Genomic DNA, 27,271 nt, shown 5'->3' on the forward strand with positions numbered 1-27,271 from the left:
GTTAATAATCCTCTGTGCTTTTAATCTCGTTAACAGCTGCCAATCTTGGTCGCATGCAGGATTTCTGAGGATCTAGTCAAGATTATAAATAATAAACAAATTATACTATGTAATATCAATACAGAAAAAAAAATTGCATAAGATAATAAAAATGTGGAATCCAAAGGCAGTCACCTGTCTCTAAAACTAGCACCAATGGTATTATTGAATCTATGTTGTACAGTATTTCCTAATGTAGTTAAATCCAGCTCAGACAATGGTCATCAAGAAATCTGTACCAGTGATCAAGGAATGGAGCTGACACTGAACCCACAATACAGTGAGCAGGGCACAAAAGATTTTATTTGTTAATAAAATTCAAAGTGTGTATATATTTTATGTTTATGCCTTTGAACATTATCATTTCCGTAAGGGATTCATTGCACGTCAGGATTTTAAAATGTTGCAATCAGTAAATTAAAATGAACGTTTATTTTGAAAGCTTATTTGATTTGGGTTAATAAGTTACATCTTCAGCTATTTCATATATGACTGTCCAAATACCTAATACAGAAAATTATGCTTTAAAGCATTTGACATACGTCACTTGAAAGTATGTCATCCGAATGGTTTAATGCTCATCACTATAGTCGATGCATTTTGGTGGGAGGGTTGAAAGAGAGGGAAACGGAAAGCTGGTTTTGCAAGACATTAGTTTGATGCAGCCTAATGCACATACTTGGTGAGGTGCCCAGAGACAAAAGCAGACATCATTACTGTTATTGCAATAAAATAATTGAGGAAATGTATAATCCTTGGGAAAAGGCAGTCATTATTCTTCAAATTGTTTCAGGCAGAAATCTATTAGGTGCTATTTTCTGCTACATTTGTACTTCAGATATTTCTAATGGAAAATTGTGTGGAAAGAAACACATTCTGTTATATTACAGCAGACTGCTGAAGAAAGGAAATTAAAATGCTCAGACTGACGTGGCCCATTTAACTGCCGAAAGATAATTTTTGCTTTCAGCCAAGGCTCATCAGTTATTTCACTTTATTTGACATTTTTTAAGAACTGTGCCTGAAATAGTTTGGATTTTTAATCACTCCCCTGGGGGTGACCTAAATCAAGTATTAATGGAATATCATCAAGAAGAATTTTTTTTGCTGCTTCATCTTATCACTCAAGCGATGAAGTCAATCTTTGTCATAACTTAATTTGAGTTTCAAGACGTCGGTAAAGATTACTGAAACAGATGGGTCATAAAATTACTGCTGCTTGAAAACGTGTTCACATTTGAGAAAAAATGGAGAAAATGTCAAGAAAACAGTCAGCTAATGGGGAGAAAAACTAAAAAGGATAGGGTGATGCCAAATAAACCCACCTCGAACTATGTTTCTATAAAACATGGTATAGGTGACCAGAAAGAAAAATTCATTGTCTGGATTGAAGAACCCTCTCCCTTTTCCTTACCCTTCCCTCCTTCCTTCTCTTCCCCTTTTGTTTCACTTTCTCCCTTTCCTCTCTCCCTCCCTCTCACCTCATTCACTTGCCCTCTGCTCTCCTGCCCTCTCTCCACTCTCCTTCTCTCCCCTTCACTTGCTCCTTCCACCCCATCTCTGATGCTTCTTTCTTTTCTCTCTCCCTCTCTCTCTCTCTCTTGTTTATCTCCCCTCCTCCTCCCCTCCCCTTCCCTCATCTCCCCTTTTCTATGCCCACCCTCCTCTGCCTTCTCTCTCCCTTCCTTCTCCCTTATCCTCACTCCATTTTCCTCCTATCCCTTCCCATCTCCTCCACTGCTCTCCCCTTTGTCTTACCCTACGTTCCTCATCTCTCTTCCTTCTTCACTCCTTTCCCACACTCTCCTCTCCCTTGACTCGCACCATCCCTCTCCCCTTCCTCCACTTTTCTCCCCCCACTCCCTTTCCTTCCCCTCCTCTCCTCACCTCCTCCTTCCCCTCATCTCTTCTCCTTCCTCTTCCCCTCATCTCATTCCCAGTCCCCATCCACACCCTCTTTCTCTCCACGCTCCGCCTCTCCTCTCTCCGTTCCGCCCCCCACTCCTCACTCCTCTTTCTTCCTCTCTCCCTCCCGTCTGCCTCTCCTCCCCCGCCTTGGTTCAATTATCTCCCCACCCTATTACCCTGCTCGACCTGAAAACTGCCCTTGGTCTTGACTCCCCATGTGCAGTGCCACAGGGAATTTACTAGTATTCTATTAAATGTTCTTGGAACATTCTATTGGCCTGTTAAAATCTCACAGTATGTTTATTGAAACACGTGGCGATGTTACCAAATACATGCTTCCAGCAGAGAAGACGCCTGCAGTTTCTCCATGTGTACTTCAGCTGGGAGAGGCTCTCTGTCAGGAATGCTCAGTTTTAAAGCCAGCTTTAATATCTGCATCAGAGAACCATTTGAGGCCTGTTTTTCACTGTGACCTGAATAGACATGCGACTTAATAGCCCCTGTCCATGTAACACAGTGCCAGCTCTCATGCACAATAGGCCTAATATTTCACCTAGGTCACTTGAGTCCATGAAATTCCATGAATCTTTAAATTGGTAGAAATAAAGAACAAATTTTAAATTAAGATGTCAGGAATTAGCTTGTACGTTGTTGTCGTATATTTATATTTGATTGTATTCTACTGTCTTGTCGTCAGTGATATAGCTAAGACTTATTCAAACATGGAGCAATTATAACAGTTGCTCAGTAACCTGGAATAATCAATTCTGGTGTTATTTGCTTAGCAAAGCAGAAGATCTTGCTATAGGAGCATTTAAATGGAACACTGAATTATATTATGGCTTAATTATCTTTGCAAGAATTCATGTCTCAGTATAATCCAGCATTGAGTTAGTTTATAAAGAATTATGGAGATGTTTAGCAATGCTTATCAACTCAATACAGTAAGCAGAAATAGTTATGAGGTAACAGAATCTAATTTAGTTTTGGGAATGTTTTCCTTTCCAACATTATGCATACAAGAGACAATTAACAGTAACCACCAAATGAAAGAAAGTACATCAAAGGTAGGACCAGGTAAAGAAGAGTATGTGGGGTTGAAATTGGTATGAGTTGCACCTGTATTTTGGCCGTAAAACGTGCGCAAAACATACGAATTTAGCAGTGGGACGGCCTGCGCTTATTCTGTGCAGGTGTTGGTGCCACTGCTAAATTTGTGGCGGCCTTTTATCAGGTGTCTAAAACAGGCCTCAAATATATAAATTAGGGACCTAATACCTGTTGAAGGACGCCACCGAGAAATTTGTCACAGATGATCAGGATTCTTCAGCGGCCCCTGCTGCCACCAGCGAAAGGTAGGTGAGAATTTTTTTTTTAAAAGAGAAACCATTCCTGTGGAGCTGGAGGATCAGGGGTGGCATTGATCGATTAGTAGCACAATCTTCGAAACCTGTAGTGATAGAAAGGGAAAATAACTTTCCTCATGCTGGAAACCGATGTAAGGTAAACTCATCAGTGCTAACTGGCACTCGGAACGACTTGGGGCAATTCACCTCAATCTCTGACAGCTACTACCTCTGGTTAAAACTCCAATTTGAGGGAGAGGCATGCCCCAACAGTATATTAACAACTATTGATGCACAATTATGCTTCTTTGTGAAACAAGTTTCAAACTAAAATAGTTAAGTATTTTCATTCTGCTGCTGCAAAAATATTTATTGCGAAAGGATTAGGAAATACATTGATTCTAAATTAGAGGCCCTTCATTTAACAAAATACATTTTTAATAATGTATAATCCCTCGTGTATATCTAGCTTCCCCTTGAATGCATCTAGAAATGCATTCAAGAAAGGAGGGAGAGAGGAAACCGGAAACCACAGGCCAGTTAGCTTGACATCAGTAATAGGGGAAATGATAGAATCTATTATTAAGGACGTAGTAACAGGGCACCTAGAAAATCACAATATGATTAGGCAGAGTCAACATGGTTTTATGAAAGGGAAATCGTGGTTGACAAATCTATTCGAATTTTTTGAGGGTGTAACTTGCAAGGTAGATAAGAGGGAACCAGTGGATGTAGTATATTTAGATTTTCAAAAGGCATTCGAAAAGGTGCCACATAAAAGCTTTTTACACAAGAAAAGGGCTCACAGGATTGGGGGTAATATATTAGCATGGATTGAGGATTGGTTAACGGACAGAAAACAGGGAGTAGAAATAAACAGGTCATTTTCGGGTTGGCAGGTTGTAACTAGTCGGATGCTGCAAGGATCAGTGCTTGGGCCTCAGTTATTTACAATCTATATTAATGACTTAAATGAAGGGACCAAGTGTAATGTATCCAAGTTTGCTGATGATATAAAGCTAGATGGGAAAGTGAGCTGTGAGGAGGATGCAAAGAGTCGACAAAGGGATATCAACAGGTTAAGTGAGTGGGCAAGAAGATGGCAGATGGAGTATAAAGTGGGGAAATGTGAGGTTATTCACTTTGTTTGGAAAAATAGAAAAATAGAATATTTTTTAAATGGTAAGAAACTATTAAATGTTGGAGTTCGGAGGGATTTGTGTGTCCTTGTATACGAAACACAGTAAGTTAACATGCAAGTACAGCAAGCAGTTAGGAAGGCAAATGGTATGTTGGCCTTTATTGCAAGGAGGTTGGAATACAAGGGTAAGGAAGTTTGTGCTTTGGTGAGACCACACCTGGAGTACTACGTGCAGTTTTGGTCTCCTTACCTAAGGAGGGACATAATTGCACTAGAGGCGATGCAACAAAGGTTCACTAGATTGATTCCTGGGATGAAAGATTTGTCCTATGAGGAAAGAATGAGTAGAATGAGCCTATACTCTCGAGAGTTTAAAAGAATGAAGGGTGATCTCATTGAAACATATAAGATTCTAAGAGGGCTTGACAGGGTCGATGCGGAGAGGCTGTTTCCCCTGGCTGGAGAGTCTGGAACTAGGGGACATAGTCTCAGGATAAGGGGTCGGACATTTAGGACTGAGATGAGGAGGAATTTCTTCAGTCAGAGGGTCGTGAATATTTGGAATTCTCTACCCCAGAGAGCTGTGGATGCTCAGTCGTTGAATATATTCAAGGCTGAGATCGATAGATTTTTTGATTCCAAGAGAATCGAGGGATGTGGAGATTGGGCGGGAAAGTGGAGTTGAGGTGGAAGATCAGCCATGATCTTATTGAATGGCGGAGCAGGCTCGAGGGGCCATATGGCCTCCTCCTGCTCCAATTTCTTATGTTCTTATGCTATTCGCCTCAACTCTCCTTGTGGTGGTGAGTTCTACATTCTAGCCACTGTGGGTAAAGAAGTTTCTCCTGAATTCCCTATTGGACCTGTTAGTGACTATTTTATATTTAATGCCCCTAGTTTTGGTCTCCCCACAAGTGGAAACATATTCTCTATGTCTCCCCTATCAAACCCTTTCATAATCTTAAAGACCTCTATCAGCTCACCCCTCAGCCTTCTCTTTTCTAGAGAAAAGAACCCCAGCCTGTTCAATCTTTCCTGATATGTATAACTGCTCAGTTCTGGTATCGCAATATTGCAGACTCAATGAAGCTCCTTTCTCTTTGATTGTAGAGTTTAACCTGCTCAATAACCACATTAGACTTGCTCTGTACTGTTGGCCTATCATCATCTGTAAAGGGGAAAGATAGGTTAACGTCCTGGGTGTCGGCCCTTCAACTGAACCCTGATTCTGATGAACCTACTATGTATTTCATATTTCCAACATTTGCAGTTGGATTTCTTTTCAACGTCCTTTGTTGTTCTTATCTGAGTTCTTTCTCTTATGGATCTGAATCCATAGTGATGATTAGTTGGTAGGAAGAAATGCAGTGCTCTCATGCTGTGAGAAAGGTCCACAATTTGATTAGGTCGAGGTGAATCACATGCTTTTCGTATCAGTGGAGAATGTCATGTTTCTTATCCATCAAATTGATCAGAGCAATCTATTTCTCTCTAAGGTGGGAGAAGATGGCTGCCAGCCAGAAGACTGATTCAATATTAAAAAAGGTTCTTGGGGTTAATTTGAGCCAGTCATCGTCATGATGACAAAGGCTAAGTACCGGTCACTGCTATCCACTTTTTCGGTGGGATTTCAGAAGTTTTTGTACTGGTTAGTTGTGGGTAATATCACTTTTGGAAATGAATTGTCATTCAGGAATGAAAACTATGCTAATTTGTTGGATACAAAACAGATGTTCATCCATTAAATCAAATTTTTAAAATCTTATTAATGATCAACTACGTCGCATTTCAAGCAGGAATTCCATCAATAATCCTTAATTCTCATACTTCAACCTTGGGAAAGGTCTTTTGTTTTATAATATCAATGGCTAACTGATGCTGTGGTTTCTTAGTAGTGCAAATGAAAATCATGAACCGTATTATGGCTTTATTAATAATCTTGATCAGAACATACTTTGAATACTGGTAAACTGCCAGTGGCATTGCCCACGGTTCGGAGCGAATACATATTAAAGGTGGCCACAGGTTTGATCGACCTCAGAAACTTGCTCCACAGTGCCACCTACTGGACAAAGCTTGCAGCTACATCATTAGAGGCAACCTTTCATGCAGCATTTCCATTCTTAAAGTGATAAATGTTGACATAAAAGAATGGCTAAAAATTGTGACGACAGGAAGTTGGACAGAAGTGTGCAAATACACAAGATTTTTAGTAATATGTAGCTATGAACCATCCATATTTCCTTCGAATTGCAAAGCACTGCTTCAACTTACTTGTTGCTTTCTTCATTCAAATTGCTCTTTCCAGATCACTTTATATGATTTCACTCAACTCCCTTTTGATACAAATAACTTTTTGATAGTCTCACATTAATATCAATTAAATTTAATATTGATTAATCCTAATACAGGGGTACTTCGAACAAATTATGTTTTTTCATTATTGATATGTCTGCCCCTTTATACATCTGAAGGAAAGATCGTGCTTTTCACAACCTCAAGACGTCCCAAAGCGCTTCACAGTCAATGAAGTAGTTTTTTGAATTATAGTCTAATCGAGGTGTTTAAAATGATGAAGGGATTCAATAGGGTAAATATGGAGAAACTATTTCCTCTGGAAGGGAGTCAAGGTCAATGAGACATAATTTTAAAATGAGAGCTTGATCATTTGGGAATGAAAATCAGGAAGCATTTTTCACACAAAGAGCAATGGAAATCTGGCACTCTCTTCCCCCAAAAGGTGGTGGATACTGGGTCAAATGAAATTTTCAAGACTGAGATTGATAGATTTTTGTTCGGTAAGGGTATCAAGGGATATGGAGAAAAGGCGGGTTAATGGAGGTGATGTACAGATCAGCCATGAACAGGCTTGAGGGGCTGAATGGCCTACTGCTGTTCCTATGAGTAATGTATGGAAATGTGGCAGCCAATTTGTGCACAGCAAGGTCCCCCAAACAGAAATGAGATAAATGACCAGGTAGTATGCTTTGATGATGTGGGTTGAGGAATAAATATTGGCCAGGACACCCGTAGGGCTCCCCTGTTCTTTTCCAAATATAGCCCTGGGATCTTTTATGTCCACCTGAGAGGGCAGACGAGGCCTCGGTTTACTCCGGATATCGCACAATTGATAACGAGAAACTCAGTGGCACAATAAGAAAATATCTATTCACATGTACAACCTTTACACCCTCATGAAATTTGTTTGGAATCACACCATTTATGCTCATGACTGTGTTCAGAAGTACTCCCTCTGGTTGATGAAGCTGTCTTGTATACACTGTGAGGTGGTTTCAACCACGTGAGGAGGAAGAAGATAGCGGCAGCAAAAAAATAGCTATCGCAGCCCAGCTGCATCCACACTGCTGCACCTGGACAATCGTAGGTTTTCACGGGACCTATCTTGCATTTGTATCGAGTGATTTAAATAAAGAGCTGAAAAAATAAAGGGACGGAAAAAGAAGTGCTCGTATACCAACGCACTGCTTGCATGTGCAGAAGCTGCTCCGTGCACAGCTTTTCGAGTTCTTGGACCAAAGAAAGGCTTTTAGAACCTGCAAGCATTTTTTTTTCCTTTGTTACATTAAGTAAAAGTTAGACCCTTACACTGGTGTGATTTTCACTGCAGTTTTTTGTCTGAAGTGCAGATATTAATTTTTTTTTGTGTATTCGGTACTTGTTTGTTTAAAGAAACAACAATAACTTGCATTTATATAGCGCCTTTAAAGTGGAAACACATCACAAGGTGCTTCACAGAGACGGAAGGCAAAAAATGGATATCGAGCCAAAGAAGGAGATATCAGCAGAGTGACCAAAAACTTGGTCAAAGAGGTGGATTTCAAGGGGGTTCTAAAAGGAGGAGAATTGGAGGGGTTTAGGGAAGGAGTTCCAGAGCATGGGGCCGAGGCAGCTAAAGGCAGAGCCACCAATGGTGGGGCAAAGGAAGGGGATTGCACAGGAAATTGGAATAGATTGTTCGATGAGAGGGGTTTTTCCTCTGTTGATTATTTTTCAATCAGTTATTTCCAAAATCATTTGCTTCTGAATTCTGAGCCCTCGTTAAGTTAATATACTTAACTCCAGATAAAGTGCCTTAACAAGAGCTGAGCTGAGAAAAAGTCACTGAAAAGGGATGTGCACTGAACGCTATTTCTAATGTTTTGATGTGTATTGATCATGAAATCATTTCAAAAAAATGCTAAGTAGATTATTGACCTTGCAGCCTGGTAAATCGATTTAGATTTTTCTGAAACTTTGCAAGAATGAGCAGTTTGAGGAATGCTTTTTTGGAAAGCACTGTCTTATTGCATTCCAGGATTTCAGACCACAAAAATAATTGAATCCTTGCTGCTATATTCAGGAATTAGCAATTGGGGGTCACCATCAACTGGTTCTGATTATGACTCGAGTGCATTGTTCCAAATTGTTCTCTTATATGATTATTTTCTTTGCAGTTTTGCTTGGTTTAGTGATAAATGTAAACAGTACTCCTAAGCAGGTCTGCTAGACAGTGCCTTGCACAGTTAAATTACACAAATACAGTGGTCACAGGCAGCACATGTTATAAATTCCAAATGTGGCAAAGCCACAATGGAGACAGGAATTTAAAAGGTGGACAGAATGATCTATAATTATATTGGGTTGGATCTTGCTGGAAAAATAATGGCGCGTTAATGACGGCACGCCATTATGAATGCGCAAATTGGCCAGCAAGTTCAGGGATTAAGAGATATGCCATGAGTTGTGAATTTCCAGAACTTGCTGGCTGATTTACGACGTTCTGCCGTTTGCTCCGCACACAAATGGCATCTCGCTCTTAGCCTCCCTGTTAATTTTAAGAACTTGCTGGATTAGCACATTAATTGCCCATTAAACTCGTTACAAAAAGTTAATTCTGGTAATTAGGAGTGCAAGTACCCTTTTAACAATGTGAGAATTGTTAATGTAATGCCAATCAACCTCTCTAGCCCAGAAATGGAGTAATTTAAACTGTTCAATCTCATTCCTGCATGGAGTTAATTGTTGTTACAGATTTTAAAAATGCCAACTTTAAAAACTAATTTTTTTCTTACTTTTCCTTTCTGTCTCTTTTTTTTCTCTCTCTCTTAATCCAATCTTTCCTCTCTTTATTTCTCTTTCTATACCTGATTTGACTCTCATTCAACCTCCTTCTCCGTTGTTCCTCTGCTTCGTTCTCAATCCTTAAATCTCAGGAGCTGCACTGTTGGTCCCAGATGCCCTGTTGCCCTTGCCACACCATTATCAGCTCGCACTTCCAGCAAGTTATGGCACAAAAGATTTTCAAATGGAAGGGTGCAGAAAAAAATCTAATTAACGGCGCGGGCCGCAAGATGCCCTGTTCCTGCAAGATCTAGCCCATTGATGATAAAAACAATCCTGCATTCCCAATACTGTGGAGTGAACCCTTTGCATGGTGATCTGTTTGACCTTTGACATCCTGGCATAGCCTGTGTTGGAGAGGCTTGACTATTAAAAATAAAACTTATGAAAACCAAATCCATTGGCACAGCATTCATTCCACTTACCCTGACATTGAAACTCTTACAATCAAATTTATAAAATGATATAATGCTTTACCCAATTATATTCTGCTCGCACCTGAACAGAACTGGTGTTTCCTCACTAGTACAAGGGATTGTGCAAATCTCATTGTAATGGAGATAGTGGGAAACATGATGCTATCTCCAATGAGATTTGCTTTAAAATGACAACATCTTCTGGTCACCTGTGGATATAAATTACCATGAGCGTTTTGCTGCATTTGAGCTTTGGACGAAGGACCACCATCTCAAAATAAGTGAGTAAGCTCAGAGGGATTGTTTTGATCACCAAGGGCTGAGATACAGACAAAACTGTGAGAGAACTTGGATTGGCCAGGATAAACAGATTTTTTGAAAGGTGATTCTATCCCAGTGCTGACACCATCTCATGAAACACCGAGGCACCCGAAGACTTGGCTCACCAGCTCAGCTGGAATAATATCCCTACATCTCACCAATTGAAAAAGAAATTGCCTCTTTTTCTTTTCAAAAAAAAAAATTCTGAATCTAGATTAATACGAATTGGGCCAAAGTGTAGATATTTTCAACACATCTAACATAAAATTAGAAAATTGTTTTGGTGCTTATTATGTGTACAAACTGGCTCAGTTTGAAAAAAAAATAAGCCCTCAGTGATTTTCATACTACTGGTTAAAAAATGAACTTCATATAAAACAACAACAACTTGCATTTATATAGCACCCTTAACATCGTAAAACATCCCAAGGCGCTTCACAGGAGCGTTATCAAACAAAATTTGATACCGAGCCACATAAGGAGATATTGGGACAGGTGACAAAAAGCTTGGTCAAAGAGGTAGGTTTTAAGGAGCCTCTTAAAGGAGGGAGAGAGAGGTAGAGAGGCAGAGAGATGTAGGAAGGGAATTCAAGAGCTTAGGCTCCAGGCAGCTGAAGGCACAGCTGCCAATGGTGGAATGATTAAAATTTGCAAGAGGCAAGATTTGGAGGAGTGCAGCAATCTCAGAGGTTTGTAAGGCTGGAGGAGGTTATAGAAATAGAGAAGGGTAAGGCCATGGATTGATTTGAAAACAAGGATGAGAATTTTAAAATCAAAGTGATCCCGGACTGGGAGCCATGTCGGTCAGTGAGCAGAGGGGTGATGGGTGAACGGGACTTGGTGTGAGTTTGGATACGGGCAGCGGAGGTTTGGATGAGCTTAAGTTTATGGAGGATAAAAGGTGGGAGGCCAGCCAGGAGAGCATTGGAATAGTCGAATCTGGAGGTAAGAAAGGCATGGATGAGGGTTTTAGCAGCAGATGAGCTGAGGTAGGGGTGGAGACGGGCAATGTTTCAGAGATGGAAGTAGGCGGTCTTGGTGATTGAGCAGATATGTGGTCGGAAGCTCATCTCAGGGCCAAATAGGACGCCAAGGTTGCGAACTGGTCTGGTTCAGCCTCAGACAGTGGCCAGGGAGACCAGGGAATGGAGTTTGTGGCGGGGACCAAAGACCACTTCGGTCTTCCTAATACTTAGTTGGAGGAAATTTTAATTGGAGGAAATATTTAGTGGAGGAAATTTTTGCTCATCCAGTATTGGATGTCAAACAAGCAGTGTAACAAATGAGAGACAGTGGAGGGATCGAGAGGGTGGTGGTGAGGTAGAGCTGGGTGTCATCAGCGTACATCTGGAACCTGACGTCGTGTTTTCGGATGATGCAGCTGAGGGGCAGGGTGTAATAGAAATAGGAGGGGGCCAAGGATAGATCCTTGGGGACCTCCAGAGGTCATGGTGCGGGAGCGGGAAGAGAAAACAGCGGGAGCAAGAAATCAGCATTATTTGTAAGAGTTTTTTTTTTAACCGCTGAACTTATCCAGAACCAGAATGGCCCTGATTTGCATTTTCCATTGCTACACCTGCCACTGATTTGGACCAATTTAGTCTGCTCATGCTGTTCCTCTTTTAGAAAAAAAATAATTGATTCCCTCTCTCGTATCTCCCAAATCCCTGATGACCCTGATTAGGCAATGTTTTCTGTATCATTCTAATGAGGAAGTAAAACTTGTTTCAGAAATACCTTCTGCTCTGCTTCTGTGTCCTCTGGAAGTCGACATCTGTTTGTAAAACTGCAGAACTCTGCTTGAATTGGATACAGATTTTCAGTTAAATGGAAGATGTCAAAACATGCATTCCACATATTTTAAAGAAATTGCAGAGCAGAGTGAGGGCATTCAATAAAACTGTTGCTTCAAGCCCGTAATGGTATTATTAAAAAAAAGTTTTTGGTCCATAGATTTTTTTAAAATCCTGTTAAAATAGAATCACCTTGGTGATGGAGAACAGATGGCACCAAGATTGATGTAATGATGTTATGGTCTTGTCGTAGATATTCTTTCGGGAACAGTAGTACTGGTCACTTCAATCACTGTTCTGAGCATCGTCCATTTAGGAATGTGCCCATCCTGCCCAATGTCTAACTATACGATGGTGTAACCCAGGGGTCTACAGAACAATAGTATCTCCTTGTTATCTGAACTGGATACTTCTGTCTTTTGTCTATGTATTTCTTCAATTTCTTTGAAGAAGGACTGAGAAAGTACTTGGTGAAATGAGGCAAGATACAAATCATTGAGCTGCTTTAGTTCACAGCGTGTGAACATGCAGAACAACAGTTATGTTCAGACTCATTTAGTTCAAACAGTTTAACTTGTCTTCATGCAGTCATACAAAATAATGAACAAGCTACACTTCCCCATATCAGTGGATCGCTTACTTGATTTAAGCACAACAGCCACTAACAACCTTCCTGTATGCCTTGGCCAAAGCTTGCCCTTGCAGCTTTCTGTCTGAAGACCTGACTTGCTGCTGTGTCTCAATGTTCAGTCTTGAAAGCTTCAATTGACCCGGCATCCACAGCCTTTCGGGGGAGAGAGTTCCAGATTTCTACAACCCTTTGTGTGAAGAAGTGCTCCCCGATTTCACTCCTGAATGATCTGGCTCTAATTTTGAGATTATGGCCCCTTGTTCTTAATTTCCCCACCAGAGGAAATAGATTTTCTCTATCTACCCTATTGAATCCTTTTATCATTTTAAACAGTCCGATGAGATCACCCCTCAATCTTCGATACTCAAGGGAATACAGGCCAGGTTTATATAACCTGTGTTCATAATTTAACCCTTTAAGCCCTGGTTTCATTCTGATGAATCTGCACTGCACCGCCTCCAAAGTCAATATATCCTTCCTGAGTTGCGATTGCCCAGTTTTACAAGGGCTCCTTGGTGCCACACTCATTCAAATGCAACCTTGATATCAAGGGCAGTCACTCACTTTACCTCTGGAATTCGGCTCCTGTGTGTGTGTTTGGGCCAAGGCTGTAATGATATCGGAGCTAAGTGGTCCTGGTACAAGTGGTCATACACTAAGCATTAGTAAGCAGGTTATTGGTAAGGGTCACTTGATAGCACTGGTGAGGACTCCTGCCATCACTTTGCCAATGATTGGGAGTAGACTGATGGGGCAGTAATTGGGCGGGCTGAACTTGTCCTGCTTTTTGAGAACAGGACATATCTGAATATTTTCCACAGTCTTTTTCCAATCATGCTATCAAAACCTTTCGGAATTCTAAAAACCTCTAAGTCTCCTCTTAACCTTCTTTGCTCCAGTGGAAATAGTCCCAGTATCTCGTCTCTCCTCATAACTGTAGTTTCTTATCACTGTCATCATCCTGGTGAATCTATGTTGCACATTTTCTATGGCTTTAATCGCTAATGGGGCAACCAAAACTGTACTTTGACTGTGGCCTAAACAATGTTTTGTACAAATGTATCCTTACTTCTTTATTATTTTACTCTATGCCCCTATTTATAGAACCCAAAATGTGTTGACCTTTTTTTATGGCTTTATCTAGCTTCACTTGCATTGCTGGGGAATTATATATTTGAACTCCTAGGCCTCTGTTCATTCATGCTTTTTGGCATCTTTCCATTGACTGCATACTCCCTTTCCCTGTTTTTCCTCCCAAACTGTATTAACCCCTCACACTTATCTACATTAAATTGCATCTGCCATCTGTCTGGCCATTCCACCAACCTGTCATTGTTCTTCTGAGGTCTTCTGCACTCCTTGTCACTGTTTGACACCTACTTTTGCATCCTCAGTAAATTGAGAGATGTGTTCCCTATTCTCAAGTTCAGATCATCTATATCTACCGAGAACAAAAATGGACCAGCAGTGAGCCCTGGGTTATACCACTTCCAAACTTACTTCAATCCAAGCAACACTGCTTTACCCTAACACTTTGTTTCCTGTCCATCAAGCAACATTCTCTCTCTGCTACTACTTTTCTTCTTTGAACATACACCAACATTTTTCCAACAATCTTCCACAAGGCACCTTATCGACTATCTTCTAAGAATCCATATTCACTACATCTACTCCATTCCCTTTATCTATCTAATAAATCACATCTTCAAAAATTTCTACTACATTTGCCAAATTCCCTTTCTGTGTGTCCGTTTTAGACTTTACAAAATATACACATCATGCTATGACATTTCCTTACACCCGTTTGAAGCCAACATAAAGAAAATGTGATTAGCTCGAGCACTGGAGGATGACGAGGAATGTCAATTCTCCTCAATCTGTGTCCGTTACAGAACCATAACAGGTCTGTCGTCTGACTATGCACCAAACCTATTCATTATCATAGTTTTAGAATGTCCACATTCATAGTAAACTTAAAGCTACAACCGTTCTTTCACAGTTCCAAAGCTTTTAACAATTGAACTCATTGGGCTCGATTTTTGGACATCCGAGCCAGCAGGTTCATGGCGGGGGGGGCTCCGAAAATTGGGGCTTACTGGGGCGGGTCCGGAGCCCAGCTCCAACCCGCCCACTTCCAGGTTCCCCAGTGACACACTTAGGGACTCCCACCGGCAATTAAAGTCGGCGGGATCCCACTTAAACCAATTAATTTGACAGTTCAGGTCGTTAGCAGACCTGATTTGTAGGATATTTTAGGAGGGGTGGGATTTTCAACTAAACTGAGACTGTTTCCCGTACTGGGGGAAACACTCCCAGTTGAAATGAACGTGTTGCAGCCACCAGCCTGTGGCAGCTGCAAAGGTCCATTTGACAGAGGGGGGGAACCCTCACTCATTGCAGGAGGCCACACTGTCACTTTGGACAAAGTTTGGCCTCCACCACCCTCCTCCTAACAATAAAATTCACCAACTTGCAACCTCAACCCCGGGGTCCAGACACATTTACCTACCTTGCTGACCCCCTCAAACATACATCTTCCGGATGGGGACCGCCAAAGCTGTAGTCATGACCTCCTCGGAGGACGAACAGCATCACGAGCCTCGCCGTCCATGCCATTCACCTCTGACACGTGGAGCTCCACAACACAGTGCTGTGACACATCCACCTGCACAGCAGGAGGGAGGGCAACGAGAGATGCATTGCAGAAGGCACTACCCTCGCCACAAGGTCCACAGACCGAGGCTCAGCTTCCTGGACCTCTCTGAGTGTCAGTGCACATGGAGTCTCAGAGTCACTCGACATGTAGTCGTAGACATCTGCAGCATCCTTCATGCCGAGCTGCTCCCGGCTGGCCCGAGCACCATCTTCTTACCTGTCACTATCAGAGTCACCACTGCCCTCAACAACTTCTCCTCCGCATCCTTTCAGTGCACCACCGGGGACATCGTCGACGTCTCTCAGCCGTCTGCACAAAAGAGCCCTGCAAATACACCCACTCTGCAGTGACACAATGGGTGGCATCAGTTGTGGGTCTTCATGGTGATCCTCAGGAAAGGACATTATTGCGCAAACCAGACAAGATTTTCAAAGACGTGGCAGTAGTGGTGATAACAATTTTTTATGATTTTTTGCAAAACCAAGGAAAATAAATCAAAAACATGACATTTTGTCTTTCACCTTTGTGCATCCCCTTTGTGCTCACAAAACCTTAGCCTTACGTTTATGGGAACCCCTACGTGGTGCTACCCCTGTGGCTTCAGCAGAGGTAGTGGCAGGTTGCTCTTGTCCATGCCCTGACTGATGAGATACTTTGCGCGGACGCCCTCTGGGTTTCGGTGCCCGTGAGGGCCCCTACAAAGACTGCTCCACCTGCACCAGTGCAGGGGCAGACTCGGCCACTTGGAGAGGGGGCAGCATTGCGGGTACTGGTTGAGAGGGGGGCAACGGGTGAGACGTGGAAGTGCTTTGAGTGGAGTCCCCACTTCCATGTCCCTTTCACCATCATCCCTCACCTGGCCCAGGCCCACATCACTCCTTCCACCCTGCTGGACGACAGTTTGGAGGACTTGTGTGAAGCCTTGGAAGGCCAGTTGGAAGGTATCTGTCAGCCTGTTTAAGGTGGCAGAATGTTGCTCACCCTGAATCCAAACGGCCGTTGTCAGGGCCTGAATGGACTCGTTGTTGAGACGTGCTTGACGCTCGATGGAGGCTAGCCTTTCCTCCATCACAGACATTCCCGCACCTACCCGCGACACTATCTCAGAGATGCCTTCACGTCCCTGTGACAGTATTCCACTCATACAGGAGTTGGACTCCTCCATCCTCTGCGCGATTGTGGAGAGTGCGCGTGGCAACTGTTACAGTACCTCGGCAATGTGCTGCTGCCCCTCGATGACTCTCCTTTTCAAGGCTGGCCCCCAGGGTTCAGCATCTGGGTCCAGCTGAGCAAAGCCTGGAGAAGAGTGCTCCCACCGACGTGGACTCTGCACGGCTGCCCCTGCCACCAGGGTCTGCTCGTGCTCACATGTGCGGGTAACTCACCATGTGCAACCCCGACTAAGTGAGGACGGGGTCCCACCAAGGTGTGTGTATCTGCGCTGGTGGATGGCTGGCTCAGATGTGATGATGGACCCTCAGAGCCCTTCAGGTCCTCTGGTGAATCGCACTCCTCAGTTACGACAGTCGCCGATGGCCCTGCAAGAGAACAGAAAGCAATATTAAGCATGTGGACAGATGTTGAGGTGCTGCAGATGCCAAGTGATGCTCAGATCATTCGCTATCATGCGTGCTGAGTGTTAGACTTCTGTCACCAGCCGCTTGTGCACTCCCAGTCTTGGCATCGGCCATGGACAGGCACTCCAGCATCTGGCTTATTTCGAGTGCCTGCTGCTCCACCTCTGTTAAGGCCACCTGGTGTGGCAGGCCCCCTCAGTCCTTGCCCTCTCCTGGGCATTCTGGCATCTCTTCTATCAAAGCAAAACACAGAGGTGTGATTGAGTGACGGTTGCATGGTGACCCGTTGCATGCATTGGTGTTGGTGGGGTTGAGCGTGAGGGAGATGCATGGGAGAGTGCGTGTGAGACATAGCCATGAGATTGTATGAGGATTGGATTGCGTGGTAGTGTTCGAATGGGAACTGGGGCGGTGAGTACGTGCAGGCAAGGTGAGGATGATAGTTGAGTGGATGTGAGGAGTGATGCGAGAGCGTTGTGGTGGCAGTGCGGAAGGAGTTGTGTGGTGGTGGAGGTGATGTGGAAGACGGAGTGTGCGAGAATGCGTCAGTATACTCACTTTGGCTGACCTGGTTAGGTCATGAAATCTCTTCCTGCACTGCACCCAGGTTCTGGACACATTGCCACTGCTGGTGACCTCCTCGGCCACCTCCAGCCAGGCCGAGGAGGTCACCAGCAGTGGCAATGGTGGAGGGAGGACACTTCATCCCATCTGATGGGCAAAAAATTTCCCTCCTACTCCTCACCCCATCGAGCAGCACTTGGGGTGAGGAGTCGGAGAACCTTGGAGCAGCCTTGCCTCTGGCCTGCTCCATGCTCCTAAATTGGTTCTTTGCTGCAGGAGGAGCATTGGAGGACTGCCCCTTTAAATAGGGCTTCTCCTGCTGATAGCTGTGATGCGGGTGCACAGTGCGCCCGCTGTGCAGATCTAGTTACTCACGTGCCCAGTCGACCCCCCGCTGCCAACCCACCTCCCTCCTAACATCGAGCCCATTACCTCAGCTTTGTATATGTCGGGAAACATAAAAATTTCTGGTTTACCTTTAAGATCTTGGCTTCTTTTTTTAAAAGCATTGATTAAATAAATGTTAAAAAAAAACAAAGTACATAACCCATAATAAAATCTGTTCTGTGCTTAATCAAACTTACAGACACTTGTTATGTTTGACTGTATGCTTCACTGATTCAGAGCTGCTTTGTGTGGAATTTTCCAGAAAGATATCATAGGATTATTTTATGACGGCCTTGAACAGGTATTATAGTAACAAGTTAATCTAATGAGTGAGATTGTCATTTCACCTGGATATGATGGTGTAGACGTCCTTACTTTCTTAAAATAAGGTCCTGATTCATTCAATGCTGATATCACAGCAGTCAGTGTAAACAGACAGGAAGGATTTGATCCTATAAAATCTCACAGTGCAGACAATAATGAATTACACGCATGGCAATCTGGTTAATGAGCCCTGCGTCATGTTGCAGCATTTTTACTGTCGTTAAAATTGATCAACAGTTAACTGTCCAATCAGTCAGTTATACGACGCAGCATGCCTCGATTCTAAGTAGTTTTGTTTTTACTCTGATGCATTCTGTGTCGTGAAGTCACCCGAATTGCCTTTGTGTAAGAGTTTCTGCTGCATTGCCTGCAAATCCATTTTTAACTTTCGAAACTTTATTTTTAATATATTTAATGTTGGCAGATCGCTGATGGTTGACTCTCCCCTCGCATTTAAGTTTAATTGGTATTCAGATGCTGCTGAACAGAGCTCCCTTAACTCTGGGCAAAGGACAACATAGCAGCCAACAACAGAATTCAGGTCTGTTGGCCCCTCGATGCTCTATAAACAATACCATTACCTCTAGCATACTGATGTCTGAATTAACATTAACTTCAACAAAATATCTCCAAGATTATACCGTTGCTTTTTGTGTTATAAAGGATGATGTTGTGAACCACTTAGCATCTACATGCTATTCAGCAAGATAAAAGAAAGACTTGCATTTATATAGCGACTTTCATGACTTCAGGACACCCCAAAGTGCTTTGCAGCCAATGAAGTACTTTTGAAGAGTAGCCACTGTGTAATGTAGGAAATGTGGCAGCAAATTTGTGCACAGCAAGGTCCCACAAACAGCAATCTGTACTTCTTGGGGCCTAAGAACATTGCAAGAATGTGAACATATCACTGTTTTGGGAGTGAACCTGTTCTTAATTCTTTTAACATTACAACTTTAATTTTCACTTTACATAGTTACTTTTTATTGCATTCTCTAAAGAAGCAAGTAAGTTATCACAATACATTTTGAGTAGAAATTGTACAACAGATCTTCCTCAGTCAGAACTTAAAATCTCTGTTTTGGCTTATGGTTTGCACAATCTTAATTCAAAATCTGAAGTAAAGAAATGTCAGAAATGATACATAAAAATGCAAATTTCATTATTTAATGCTGGATTAGCAAGCCGCATGTTGCAAAGATGATATCAAAGATCATAAAATTCCTCTATTTAAAGGGGAGCAAAATTTTATAATCATTTTGCTGATCCTTTTATGGTGAAGAAAAGGTTAAACTGAAAAACATTCTCTTTTATGTGTCCCAGCCTTTGGCTACAATTGAAGCATTTCTGAGTAAATATAATTTAATCGCCTCAGGTACAAACCTGGAGAAAACAACTGCCTCAGAAACTGGATTTGAATATCTTGTAATCATTGACAGCTTCCCTTATTCTTTGAAAAGCATACCTAATTCTCTTTTTGAAATAAGCTTAATAAAAGAAGTTGTGTTTGAACCTTCTGAACAAAAATGTTGCTGTTAGAACTTAGTAAAAAATACACTACCCTCATCTTTATTGTGGACAAGAGTTGACCTCCTACAGGAATTTTTAGCTTGCAAACTTTTAAATGTAAAGTTCTTGCTTTCGTTTAACTTCTCTTCATTTTTCCCAATTGCACTGCAGGTTAATCCCACTCATTGCTATCCATATCCTTCCTTGGTCCAGCCCACAGATGTAAACATGAATGGTGTCATTGCTGCTCCTAGTCAACTCATTACAAGGGTTGCTTGAGAGTTGTTGAAAAGAAGCCCCTCTGGACAATTCTTTTATCCCTCATATCTGAATGAGACTGAAAAAACATGCCTGACTACAAATGCTGGTAAAGACTAATGCTGCATGCTTTATAACTGAGAAACCAAAGTGAAAGGCCAAGATTCATACTGCAGCACATCACCGAGGTTGAAAGGGTAGGAGAAAAGTGGTAGTTAAAGTGGGAAATTATACTGTCCAGAGTCCTCATTTTCCTGCCCCATCCACCCTCTGGCCTTTTGTTTTCTTTCAGCTGAGCCTTTTGTGACCTTTGACCTCAGTCTTCTGCAATGTTTGTTGCCTGCTTTATTTTCACTTGAATTGTGAACTGAATCAGTCGGCAAAATCAAAAAGAAAAACTGAATAACTAGAGAACAAATTCCAGAAAGCCATTGCAGCCAAGAAATTACTGTGTGTGATATTAGGAACATCAAATGCAGTTTTGGAGAAGCTTTTAATAGAATTTAAGAAAAATTTGAGATTGCTTAAACAGCCAAAAGATGGCAGAATGGCTATACCGCATATCTATATGGATGGAAAGGCACTAAAATGGCTTTGATGGGCTTTAATTTGATACAGATGAAGACAAGACTGAAAAAGAGGTTGTTCTCAGCAAGTTAGAACAATTTTCTGTTTAAGAGACTAATGAAACCTATGAACACTGTTTATTCACCAATTGGAACCAAGATCCTGATGAGACAATAGAACCATATGTAATGAGTCTCCCCATCATATGTAGAACACGTAACTAATTCACTAGAAGGAGGTCTAATCCGAGACACAATAGTTATTGAGATACAAAACAAAGGTGTCAGGAAGACTTTTACAAGAATCAAAAGTGACATTGAATGCTTGTATCGACCTATATGAAGAATATAAATTGACAGCAAAGCAGCTGAAAGAAATAAGTACCCAAGAATATTTAGTGCAGAAAAAGAAGAAAATAACGCCAGATGTGAAGCCCAATAAATTTTTGAAAGCTGCTTCAAATTCTATGGGAAAAGTCTTGTCAGAAAGAAAAAAAAACCTTTCCTGCTTTGGGTCAGAAATGTAATACATTTAGAGAACTGAATAATTTCTCAGCCAAAGTCCAGAAACTGGAGCAGAGGCAAGCAGCTGCATATCAAAGATGATGCTAATTATGATGCGGATGAAGAATACACTCGTTAACTTGAAGTTGTTGGATCTGTAGAATATGCAAACAAATTATATGGCAACGTGCTCATAAACAACAAGGAAGTTAGATTTAAACTAGACTGAGTGCTACCGTCAATGTGTTACCTGAGAATGAACACCTGAGACTGTTTAATGATCCAAGTGGCAGAGAACTTCTGGATCCTAACACTTCCCTGCTTATGTTCAACGAAACAGAAATAAAACCAATGGGGAAAAGTTCAGCAAATCTAACAAAGCAATGTGGAGTGACCAAGTACCAGAAAGTCTAAAAAGGAAAGGGGTGGTTAGAAGGCACTCTGTACCTTCAAACTGATCCCAAGATCCTGCCTACACAGTTGCCAGCTGGAAAAAGACTTGCAGCTATAAAATAACTTGTCAAGGGGCACATTAATGAGCTTGTTGATCAAAAAAAAAGTTCTTGTGATTCATTGTGACTGGAGGGAAACAGAGGCGAGAAGGATTGATAATGCTGGAGTTAAAGTAGGGTGGTGCAGGGCCCGAGGGAGAGAGCATAAGAGAGATATGATGGGGAAACTTACCTTGACAGTCCGTGTGAGGTTGGATGGGGACAGTAGTGTTGCGTTTATGTTACTAGACTAGTAATGCAGAGGTTTGGACTAATAATCCAGAGTACGTGCGTTCAAATCCCGCCATGGCAGTTTGAGAATTTGCATTCAGTTTTTAAAGATCTGGAAATAACAAGCTGATATCAATAAAAGTGACCATGAAGCTGTCAGATTGTCCTTTAGGGAAGGAAATCTGCCGTGCTTACCTGATCTGGTCAATTTGTGACTCCTATCTCACACCAATGTGGTGGATTCTTAACTTCCCTCTACAGTTGTCAAACAAGCCATTCAATTGTAGAAGGGCAACTGGGGATAGCCAATAGATTCTGGCCTTGCCAGTGACACTGTATCCTGAGAATGGATTAAAAAACATTCTTCCTGCTCTGCAGCCAAGTCCTTGGAATATTGACCGACTCAGCGATCTCTCTCATTGCTGCTGGTTAATTTGATAGGGCACCCATCACCAATCAGAGGGCACAGGATCTTCTTCCTGTTCCTCATTAGCGCCATGAATCCCTCTACAGCTGCATCAGAGAATCCAAGATCCAGGATGGCGTCATGCTACCTCCTGTTGCTTCAGAAACTCACTTTCCATCAACCACTATTGAAAAGTGCACCTCCCTTTTAAAGGGCTGCAGGCTGCCTTTAATAATGGCTGCCCCATCAGATTACTCATCCTCCCAATCGATGAGCTGCCTATAAAGAGCCGATCAGTGCTGGCAGCTCACCCACTGCATTCAAATGAAGCCCAACCACGAAAACTAATGGGATCTTCCGTTTACTGAATCAAGCAGGGCATAGGCCCCACCCACCACCCTCACAATTTACGTTCCACACGAAAATCGCCCCAATATGTTTTGTAGTTTACATCTTTTACCCAATGCTTCTGCACTTACTTCCACTTGTCCATTGCAATGGTAAGTGCTTGAACTAGGAGAGCAATGTTAAACATTCTTAAAAGTTATTCTGGACATTACAGGATTAATTTCTATTCATCCATTTACTTAGTTGAATTCAATAACTTTCAACAAAATAAATAATGGGATCCCTACAAGAGTCATACAATTAATCCACTTCATATTCCCAAAGCTGAAGATCCAATTCCAATTACTGTACCTGCCACATTAGCCTCTTGACAGCCAGAAAATATGGACGCAGAGATACCCTTACCTCAATATTTATCACTCAACCAACACCGAAAAATAGATTATCTGGTCATTGTCACACTGCTGTTTGTGGGACCTTGCTGTGCGCAAATTGGCTGCCGTGTTTCCTACATTACAACAGTACTTCATTGGCTGTAAAGCGCTTTGGGATGTCCTGAGGTCATGAAAGGCGCTATATAAATGCAAGTCTTTCTTTCTTTCTTTCTTTCCCACCTGCACACCACTGTGGACTGCAGACAAACAAACACACCCTGGACCAAACAAGATGACATCACTGCCAGGAACAATGGATGACTGGTTCATCACTGGACCACCAAAGATCGAACACTCCCTCCACTTAAGCAAACAGACATGCACAAAGGTGACAGAGATTGGATATACCTGCAACGACCAAATTATGATGCCGTTTCGCGTGAAGCCTGCTAAATTAAGAAGACATAAACCTACCTTTGTCTCTGTTGCTATTACCACAAACAGAAGTCACTCACTCACCACCCTCGCTATGAAAGGGAAATAAAAATTATGAGAGAAAATGCAAATATGCATCCACATTTTTTAAAGGTGAAGCCAACCCAAACCTAAAATGATCGGAATGGAGGGGGGAAGGAAATGATAGTATTCATAAATTAGCTGGAAATGGCTCAATTCAGGTCACATTCGGGTCTTAGAGCTTATTTCTCAGTATACCCAGCAGTGTGGTCCCAATCTAAATTCAGGAAAGTGATCCCACTACACCAGATGGCATCACTGTTTGTTTTTACATTTCTGACCCAGTGCCTGCCAGAGTAGCACTAGGTGCTGAAGTTGGAGATCTTTTGTCTCCAGATGTGAAGGTCAGTGAGTGTCTGCCTGAGTTTATTACTTTTACCAACTGTGGATTCAAACAACAAGAATGTTTTTTGTTTAAAAGGTGGAGGAATTTGAAGTCTCAGCAGCTTCATTAATCAGGGTTGAAACATAAACAGGCAAGAGCCTCATACCCAAGGCAGGATACCAAAATCACTAATGTGTCATTCAGCCCAGAAATCTGATATTCCTGCCAAGTAGAGGGTAAAGCCAAAAAATAATTTACAAGCATTCACTGTCTCAGTGTGCAGCAGAACAATATCTCTATGTCGCATGATGATTTACGAGAGATTATTACCCTCATCCAAAACATACAACACACGTATACATTCTGAAAATAGAATGTGGGTTGCTGTGTTGAAAAGGGACAGCTGCACCTCATGATGCTTTAGTTGGTAAATACATCTGCCAGTGTGCAACTGAATATAAAGCCCAGGAACATCTCAGGATCAATCCCAGCCTGTGCTCAGTTGATCTCAGACAGGGCCGAGAAGTTTGATGGTGGCACGTCCATTTTTTGGATGCTAAACGGGTGCCTAAGCCTCTAATGTGGCAGGCAGGAAGCCCGCGTTCATTGGAAGTCAGACATGTGCCGCCTGCCATATCGGTAGGCAAAAAAAATAGGTTTATGCAAATAGCAGGCATAACGCCTGTTTGAGAACCCCTGTGCAAAATCGGGTTGCCCTGGGGGCAGCTGGAACAAGGCCGGCTGTGTTCAGGAAAACCAGGTCTACCTGCGGCGTAATCGGCGATCCTTAAAGGGACCACTGCAGGCCGCCACCAAAAAGGCAAGTTTGTAAAGAAATACTTACCTGGATGTGTAACCAGGAGGAGCACGATGCAGGCCAGAGTGAAAAACTTCTTGGCCAGGGTGTTAGTAACATTGTTACAGTTGGCCCCAGTGTCTCTGAGGAAAATAAGCAAGGATTCCTACTTTTCACGGCTTGACGATAGTCTTTTTAAAAATTAAGCTGTCTGCTGGCTATTAAACCCATTCATTGTCTCTTTGTGAGCATTTAAACTGTCAGTATACCTGCCTTGCTTATTGTTCTCCCCCCACACGCATTCCCTTTCATTTTATTCAGCTTTAGGAAGTGGTTTGCTTATCTTCCAGTTTCCAGTTCTCCTGAAAAGATCAGAGTTTTGGGTGTCCACCTATCTTTTCAGGTTCTGACAAGCCTGTTGTTTATTTCCAGCATTATCTGTTTTTACTTGAGATTTCCAACATTTGTAGTTTTTTTTAATATAATTCCCAGTCCTGATAGTATCCCATGAATGAAAAGTGTACATGTGTGGATGGTGTGCTCAGATAAAATCTGGCAAGGCTCTGATCCCCTTGACAACAGCTTGCTGGGATCCATTGTCTAGGCTCATACAAGGTACTAGAAGGTTGCTGGTGCCCTCACAAACTCACCCCTGCAGGAACCAATGCCTTTAGAACAAGAGGCAAGAAAAAGATAGAGAATTGGGGTGGAAAAGATAATGCATTAAAGGGTTAATTCAAAGTGGAGTGACATGATTCAGCTTTGATACTTTCCTGTAAATGAGGCACTTTTATAAACTTTTAGAAGGGCGTATTCAGGTTTTACATTAAAGATATTTATATCATTTAGTGCCTGGAAGCAAAGGATGGTTTTCATGATAGATAATTTTAATATTACGTGGAGCATCATCTGAAGTGGGGAAGGGGGCCATTTCTCTTCCCAGCCTAGTAGAGCTGAAAAATATCTAAACTGTGCCTTGAATACTAAGGAATCTGTAAGTCGTCTGTCACTGGCATGTACCCTTTCTGTTACTGCAGCCGAGTTAATCTTTTAGATTGTCAGAAATGAATATTGTGATGTGCAGAAGCGGAATTTTTACCTCTAGTATCAACATACCATTAAATTTTTTAAATGATTTATTGATTTAAAAGATGTAGCCCATCAATCACTGTTGCTATAATCCACTTTTCAAAACTGCCTTATCCTTTTTTGTTGATCTCTCGGAGAGTTTTGTTTTAGAAATTTGAACCCACCCAACCAGTGACCTCTATCACTGATAATATTAGGACCATCGGAAAACAGAGACCCCACTGATGCAGTTGAAGCAGCAACTTGCAATGATAGCTCTTGGGTTGCCATCTTTTATCAATTTCAAAACCAGACAAGGGGGCCAGGATAAGGGGTGGGGCAGGAACTGGGTTCTGAGATTTGTTTTGTTGCTGAGGAAAATCCATTGAAAACTTTAACATCTTCAGCATTGAAGTGGAAAGAAAAATGACTTTGGTTTTAAAAACTGAGACTGTTGATGTCAGCTTTACGTTTTAAAACAATTTATGAACAGTCCATTGAAAAACTGGACCATGCACTTGCCCATTGGATCAGTGAATTTAACCAGTGAACAGTTGAGTTATGGAGACCATGAAAGGTCCCTGATCCAATCTGTGGTATGTGCCTTGGCCGTTTTACTATGTTAAAGGTGCTGTATAAATGCAAGTTGTTGTTGAATGTGTTGACCTCAACTGGGATAATAGTAAAAGCACAGCAATTGGTCACAACTCCCCTGTAAAGTTACGTTTCTAAATAGTTTGAAAATGTGATTCAGACTGTACCATTGAAACTGTTTGGTGATCATCATGGTGCAGTCAGTGACCCGTCACTATGTTGGACACCTTCAGTTTAAACACGTAGAATTTGTCGTGCAACGTATTTTCAAACATTTATATTTCAGCAAACTTCCTGAGTGTTTAAGGTACCTGTTTTAATGTCAAAATGTACAGAACCACTAAAAATGTTTTGCTGAACAAACTTCAAAAGGTTGCTTTTTGTTCTGCTGCAAACATGCAAATAAAATCTTTCCAGACTTAAATTCATGTGTTTTTTTTTAAATGAGATGCCACGTCCTTTTCTGGCCTGAAGTCAAGAGAAAAAGAAAGCTTATCCCCATGACAAGGAAAGAAACCTTTGCAACATAAACATCGGGTTCTGGTTAAATTCTAAACAAGCATTCAAGCTGGCAAAGGGGAGAAAGAATGTTAGTTTTACAGCTCAATTTATCCTTTTGCTGGCCTGTAAACATAAATGAATGCTACTTGAATGGTATGATTTGTGTCAGGAATTACCATTTTAAGATTCACATTAACAAAGAAACAATAAGCATGTGGCCTGAGCAGAAGAGGCGATGTAGGCAGAGCTTTGGCTACTTACAAATGGAATGCAAGTTTGTTTGGATGGAGTGAACCCTTTAAATTACATTCTGACCCAGCTTAACCTCCATTAAAATGTATGCAGTATCTGAAAAATCGGTTTCTTTAAAATCTCGGGCACTTTGCACATTGTAGAAATAGGAAACACAAGCTGACTGCCAGTGCTCTCCCTAACTGGAATTTCGATATTACAGGAACATTCTTTATCCTGGCAAGTTAAATGGAAATAAAAATAATGTTACTATTATTTGAACACTACAGTAATTCAGATGACGTCACTCTAAAATAATTTAATCAGTC

Source organism: Heptranchias perlo, chromosome 31, assembly GCF_035084215.1.
Source record: "Heptranchias perlo isolate sHepPer1 chromosome 31, sHepPer1.hap1, whole genome shotgun sequence".
Lineage (NCBI taxonomy): Eukaryota > Metazoa > Chordata > Chondrichthyes > Hexanchiformes > Hexanchidae > Heptranchias > Heptranchias perlo.